Here is a 7,445-nt window from a genome sequence, read left to right on the forward strand (position 1 = left end):
AGTTTAAATTTGCCAGTTAAGAAGAGTTTAGTATGTCGATTATTTTCATGCACCCCCAAGTTTAAATTTGCCAGTTAAGAAGAGTTTAGTATGTCGATTATTTTCATGCACCCCCAAGTTTAAATTTGCCAGTTAAGAAGAGTTTAGTATGTCGATTATTTTCATGCACCCCCAAGTTTAAATTTGCCAGTTAAGAAGAGTTTAGTATGTCGATTATTTTTCATGCACCCCCAAGTTTAAATTTGTCAGTTAAGAAGAGTTTAGTATGTCGATTATTTTCATGCACCCCCAAGTTTAAATTTGTCAGTTAAGAAGAGTTTAGTATGTCGATTATTTTCATGCACCATCAGATTCCTCTTCAAAATATTTTCGCAGATGATTTATCTAAACGGGTCATTTATCAATTAAGCAAACTAGATTAGGTTTCTGTGAGATGTAAAATTCGTAGCCTAAATACAGCCACAAGTATAAATGTTTGTCGCCATCTTTTCGACGTTTAGAATTTTTCGCGCCGAATCATGGAAACGTTCCATAGGTCTGATTTATGAAATAAGCACTTTTGAGAACATAATACCAGCCATCTTTTTTCGTAACACTTAAGTGCGAAAAGTGTTAAAGTACATAATTGAACGTGGACTATTTATTAAAATTAGATTTTAATGATTACGTAAATGAATATATTAACACCATGAATTACCATGTACTCGACGAAACTATAAATACTGTTATTAATTTAAACTTTCACATTTATTGTTATTATCATCATCAAATCTGTCAAGGAAACAAGATAATAGTAAATTTTAATTCACACTTGCACAGAATTACCATATAAAACAGTTTACAGTTCATAACATGATTCGCTTGAGATTAATACAATATTTAAATTCGATGTTAACATTAGAACACTTAAGTTTCTAAGCTAATATTTAAACATTTATAAAATTAACAAAAAACAATTTTTGCGCTAAATATAGTAAATAACAGCGCCCCCTAATGACGAGTAAGTGTTGAACGTGAAGGGTAGATAGATGGGGGCAAGATAAACGATCTACAATATTATGGGTTAGGTAATTTTTCAAGAACATCTATTGCAGCAGAGGTTAGCATGACGTCTGAATAAATTAGAATAAACATCAAGAAGAGAAAGTTAGCTTCAGAAGCTCCTTAATTGTGCAATACACGTAATTAAAGAGAGGCAGTTTCTGGTTCTTTACAGACGCCCATTGGATTCTTGCCATTTACCTTTTTCTTCTCAAGAGAAGTCCCTTCAAAATGGCATACAAGTCCTTCTCCACACATACAAGTTTCTTTACATCTCTGACCTAGGCCTAACTTAACCTTTTGACATCTGGGTGCTTTCTCCTTCTTACTCTGGCAACATAATCCTAATAAATAGGTAATACAAGTAGCATGTTAAAAAAAGAGATTGTGACAACTTTATATTAACAAAGTAGTTTAAGTCATACATGATTGATAATTAAAGAACCACAGCTTTAATGGTTGATGGCTTCTCTGACGCAGTTTCTGCAAAATTAGTTACATTCTAAATTAACAGCGTTACAAGGTGGCTTACTTATATTTCGCGATGTCCATAATGTAAGCCAAGAATTTTGCCTACAAGAGACAGAAACTAAGTTGTGTCACATACTTATTTTTCCTTGTGATTGGAATCCTCTGTAGGCTCATTTGTACAATTTTACTTGGGTTATGGTCAATTTGACGTCACAGCCGTTTAAACGTAGACGACGTATTTCAGATGGAATCTTCAATAGCCACGGCTATAATTAGATCTGAAATCTATCAAGAGATGGAGCTACGAGCTAAAAAGTTTGTATTTAGGGGAAATCAGCCATTCTGAACCGCAGCTAAGAAACTTGAACCATCAGTATGTTAGTTGAAGTTACGAGTTCAGTAACATTAAAGAGGGGTGGTTGTTTTGAGAAGAAAAACGAAACTGACATTTATTGAAGTATCAATAGTCTTAACTAATCAATTAAACTTGATTCGAATGTATAACATACAAAAAAGTAACAACCGAACGAAGATACAGTAATCTTAGCACCTCACATATCAAGTAAATGAATCATAACGTTGCTCACTAGACATTTAATGGTTACACATTAAAGGACATAATCCAATGAAATTACGATACTTTCGTTGTAGAATTATTTTAACACGTTGCTTACCAAGGAGAGGAAAACTTACCAAGGATCGTATCATTTGTACCAAATAAAGCCCAATCCAGATGTTAGAAGTTTACAGAAGTGTTGCAAATGAAGCTTCTTCTGCATTCCACTCATGCTACGTCCTCAAGCAAATCAAATTGTAGAAATCCAAAACTTTTAAGACAATATTAGAGCAACAGTCACACCAAAAGCCAGTTAACTGTTGTACCACTTAAAGCACAACCCAAGCACTTGTTATGCACGATATCGTATTTGACAGCCAAATTCTGCAAGAATCACTTGGACAAAAAAGTTCTTACCCAACACTTACCAGATAATAGATGAAAAGATCTAATCCAATCGTAGTAGGTATTTAGGTTTAATTACCCAGGGGTGGTTAGAAATTCAAGTTCTCTTCGCCCCCCTCCCTTTCACTTCTAGACAATACTAGAGATTTGTGGTGGTTGAAGTTCGGGGAATTTGGTTGCTGTGGTCAAGCGAGAGGAAAGGCCAAGAAGACTGGAAGAGAGTTTGTTCAAGCGAGAGGAAAGGCCAAGAAGACTGGAAGCGCGTTTGGTCAAGCGAGAGGAAAGGCCAAGAAGACTGGAAGCGCGTTTGGTCAAGCGAGAGGAAAGGCCAAGAAGACTGGAAGCGCGTTTGCTTTCTTCTGGTAGCTCTGGAGTACATATTCTATTTTCTGTATACGCATGTTATTTAAAAATAGATTAGCAGCATCGTTGTTACCTTAATGTCCAAAGATTCTATTGGGCAAATGATTGGTACGAGGTATCATTAGATGTAAATTATTGGCGGCTGATACAACTAACTTCAAAATCCAGAAATAAATTGCTTACAAAGCAGAAGCAAGTGTATTGCTTTTTCACATCAAAGGTTTTTTGTTTTTAAATCCAGAACTATAAACAACTGTTTTTAATAGACCATTATTGAGCTTAATGAGAATTACCAAAGTTTCCAACAAACTTCACGTGGGTACTTCTCAAAGACGACATTACTTAAGTGGACTTGAGAACTCGCCATATCTGAGACATCGGTATGTAATCCAACGTTTTCCCCTCCTCTGCACGTGTTCTCCAAAACATCGGTGACGTTCGCCCTATTAAAAGTGGTAAACTCTCATCTTTTCAACAAGCACTAAACCGTGGTTATGGTCTTGTGTCGTTTCTGGGACTTGGTGCGTCGGTTCTCTGGGAGCGGGCGCTGGCTGTCTGTCTCTGCTCGTGACCCGTTTATCTCGTATGTTAGACTTGAATCTTTACTTCCATCTAGGGAGTAGTAGTATGTACCAGCAGCGGGCACTTGTCAAACCTTAAATGGGTCCACTGCGTCAGTCACTGGTCCAACTCTTGCTGATGATCAAAACAATGTTACTCGCATACTCCAAAGTAATGCTTAAGACACCACCGGATACAAACACGTGACATGGCTCTTGTGAAAAAATAATCAAGAATGAACTGGATCTTATGAACTGGGTGTGAAACCCAACTGCTATTATTTCTGCAGAAGGGGTATAAACCAAGAGGTGTAAATAATCTTCGTTTAATATAAAATAAAGGATATAAGCTGTAATCTTGTCCCTTCGTCATTTAAAGAGGCGTTTAGTGGATTTACATGAACAAACGTCAAAATTAACTTGTCTCCTCCTGAACACTCACCTGGTTGGCAGTCATTGCTAGAGGTACAAGATTTTACAACTTTCTCTACTGGTGCTTCATTCTTTTGGGTTTCAGTAAATTAACTGGTCTCCTCCTGAACACTCACTCACCTGGTTGGCAGTCATTGCTAGAGGTACAAGATTTTACAACTTTCTCTACTGGTGATTCATTCTTTTGGGTTTCAGTTGAAGATTCCATTTTCTCTCCTTCGGTTTGCTCCGGTTTCACAAGAACTTTCGGGGTTTCAGTTTCGTTTTTTCCATCTTCTGGAGATATTGTCTTTGATCTAGTTAAAGCTGGCTTCTCTTTTTCTTTCTGGTACTTTGAATCTTTTACCTTTACCTATAGAAGATAGGTAGAGGTCTGAAACGTTTGTCAAGTTATTGGTAACATTTCAACAACCTGCCCCACATCATTTAGAATTTTCCCACTGCATTTTACTAGTCTTTCTTTAAATGACAACGAGTTTTAACAGTCGTTCGCTACCTAACATTAATCCAAAGCATTGCTTCAACAACAGTATACAGTCTCGTTTTAGTAGTTAAAAAGAAAATGTTAAAAGTTTATAAATGAAATGATACGACTGAATACGGGTTAAAATGTGTTCCTAAACGTTGCGAAGATAGTGTGCGAGTATTAGCTATTCTGGGTTAGATTATATTTTCACGGCTTTTAAGTTTCAAACTAATGTTGCCTGTGAAATATTATGACAGTATAACTATACAGAATCGACGTTAGTTTGAGTTTCTTGGGGGCGGGGGAGAATTACAATATTTTTTGTAAGGGGTACATGTTATTTAGAAGAGGGTCATTTATAATTTAAATTAAAATCTCAAATTTATCCTGAACAACTTACGCAAAGTGCTAAAAATGACCAGATCAGAGGGTTTTTAGGATTCATATATAGAAGTTTATTTATTTTTAGTTACTAGCCAAAGACCTGGCAGTTTTTTTTTCTTTTTTTCTTTAATATAACCTTACCGAAATGAATACAAGCGAAACTTGACGTTTTTACAATTACATCGAACAAAAGTTAATTACATTGGCAAGTCCTCGGTACTGTTTGTTTTGAATTTCGCGCAAAGCTACACGAGGGCTATCTGCGCTAGCCGTCCCTAATTTAGCAGTGCGAGACCAGAGGGAAGGCAGCTAGTCATCATCACCCACTGCCAACTCTTGGGCTACTCTTTTACCAACGAATAGTGAGATTGACCGTCACATTATAACGCCCCCACGGCTGAAAGGGCGAGCATGTTTGGTGGGATGGGGATTCGAACCCGCGACCCGCAGATTTCGAGTCGAGTACCCTAACCACCTGGCCATACCGGGCACCTCGGTACTGAAGAGTTTTACTTTCTGGCTAAACTAGCCAGTTCAGCATTACTACGAGTAATCCCCGGATTTACTTTCGAAGTATGAACAGTTAGATATTTTAATTGGTTTTAATGTTTAACTATTTGATGTATTAATAATAATGCTTAAGCAATATTAATCGAATTCCGTTTAAGATTAGAAGTAGCCTGGACATTAGTCTTCGCAATACAAGTAATCAAAGGATTTGACTTACTCAGCAATTTAGATAAACTTGTATTAAAACGTCCAGTGTTTGTACTCAAAACGTAGTTTATTATTAAATAACCGATGTAAAAAAGTTAAAAACTTGCGATTGACCTAATAAATAATCCAGAGTAAAGAATTTAACTTATCAATAGGCAGAGAGTAGAACTGAAATCTGATTACGATAAGATAAACATCAATTTCTGGTTGTTTCCCCCCATAACTGGACATTAAGAACATTCAAATTATTCCAAGATAACCAATGCTAAAACAGCGTAAAAAGAAAAATACTAACCTCTACTGTTGGGCCCTTTACTTTCTTGGTCAATTTAACTGAAAAACAAGGAAGATTACGTCAGTATTCAAGTGTGACGATCTTAAAGTTTAACATTCATATTTTACAATTATTTTAGTTAAAAAAACAACAACACGTACATCAATATTCAAAACATCACTAACAGAGAATTCAAACTTCAGACCTTCGATAGAGTATTTATACGCCACGCAGAAAAAAAACGCAACCAATTTCTAGTGCACGAACCACTACTTCAGTGTTTCAAATTGAGGAAAAAAAATACGTTTTACAACCAAGTCATTTTTGTAAAGCATGTATGAATTTGTTGTAAATCTGCATATTTTACATATTCACTCACAACACGAGAAATTGATTTGAAAACTATAGTTTATATAGCGCATACGTTGACTTTAGATTTAAAGTGTGTTATTTTGCGGTGCCGTCTTTCTGTACATTAATCAACCTTGACAGAACATCGGGAGACTTGTCTTCCTAATTACTTCCACGCTAATGACTGAAGCTAGGATGAAATGCAAACATTTGCAAGTAACAAGTTATAAACTATTAGAACCTGGAAAGGTTGAAGTTTAAAACCCTGTTGTGTAGCAGCTGAATTACCGAACATTTTGGTAAACAGAAGAGCAAGCTATTCACTTAATACAGAAAATGCGGCTTAACTGTATATTGAAGACTAAGTGTTGCCAGAAGACTTTGCAGAGGGAAGATTACGTTGCCAAAAAGTATAACTTCGGAAACGTAGCTTGTGGTTAAAGTCAGTTGAAGCAGGTTTCATTAACGATGTAGCAGAGACTAAGATTAACCAAGTTCTAAGTCTGTGGCTATACTTATTCCAGTTTTATAGAACGTACATTATCCATCACTTGCCACACAGGATTGAGAAGATACGTACCGAAACAGTACTATTTTCTTTGGCCAGTTTAAGAGTTTAGGTTTTAAATTCTGACAATAGATGCCACTACAATTGGCACAACTTCACAACAATTATAGAATGTAGTACTATTTAACCTAATTATTTCCCGCTTTTCTATTTAAGTATCTTTGTTGTAAAAGGATCATTATCCAAAGTGGAGTTGGTCCCCCTCCCCACACCTAGTTTTCTACAAGGTTAATGATGTGTTCGCTGTCAAAGGATCATTATCCAAAGGGGAGTTTGCCCCCTCCCCCCCACACACACACCTAGTTTTCTACAAGGTTAATGATGTGTTTGGTTTTCCAACTTGTATTAAAATTGAGATAACCTTAGAATTACTGGATTTCTTTTAAAACAGTTTCTAGAAATATGCAAGCACCAATTTCTCTGTAGGTCCATGACTATTGGTTACAGGGCCTATAGTTACATACGAGTCGCATGTACACTTACCAACAATAAAACAGATTTACAACCACAGCAGTTAATCCAACCAAATATATCTTATAGAAAATTGGTGGTATCATTGGTAGTTAACAGAAAAGCAATTACTCAGTGGACCAACCGGTAATGAACGATATAAAAACAAGGCTGGAATTCAAGGGAAGAAAAAAAAACAGGTTAACCGTTATTTGGATAATACAATGTAATCATGGTGCATCATGTACAATATAGTACACTCGACAAAACAGAGTACAGGTTCACTATCACTAATCCGGCATCATCGGGACCTGGAGGGTGCCGGATCAGCCATCTATTAGGTCAGAATACACCAAACTCACTAGCTAACCACCTCATCTTAAAATTAAAATATCCCGGGGTTTTCT

The 7,445-nt window shown here is 36.3% G+C and overlaps 1 long non-coding RNA gene across 2 annotated transcripts; it reads right to left on the bottom strand.

The window, feature by feature from the left end:
- Positions 1 to 155: 155 nt before the first annotated feature.
- On the bottom strand, positions 156 to 5,759 carry LOC111089841. 2 transcript variants are annotated; one of them, XR_002614005.1, is made up of 3 exons: positions 5,691 to 5,759; positions 3,949 to 4,180; positions 156 to 1,385 (listed from the first exon to the last, which is right to left on the bottom strand). It is a non-coding gene; the product is annotated as an uncharacterized LOC111089841 (long non-coding RNA). The 2 variants fall into 2 exon arrangements; XR_002614004.1 differs by lacking the exons at positions 3,949 to 4,180; positions 5,691 to 5,759 and adding an exon at positions 3,839 to 3,940.
- Positions 5,760 to 7,445: the final 1,686 nt, after the last annotated feature.

The sequence above is a fragment of the Limulus polyphemus genome, unplaced genomic scaffold (genome assembly GCF_000517525.1).
Source record: "Limulus polyphemus unplaced genomic scaffold, Limulus_polyphemus-2.1.2 Scaffold7553, whole genome shotgun sequence".
NCBI lineage: Eukaryota > Metazoa > Arthropoda > Merostomata > Xiphosura > Limulidae > Limulus > Limulus polyphemus.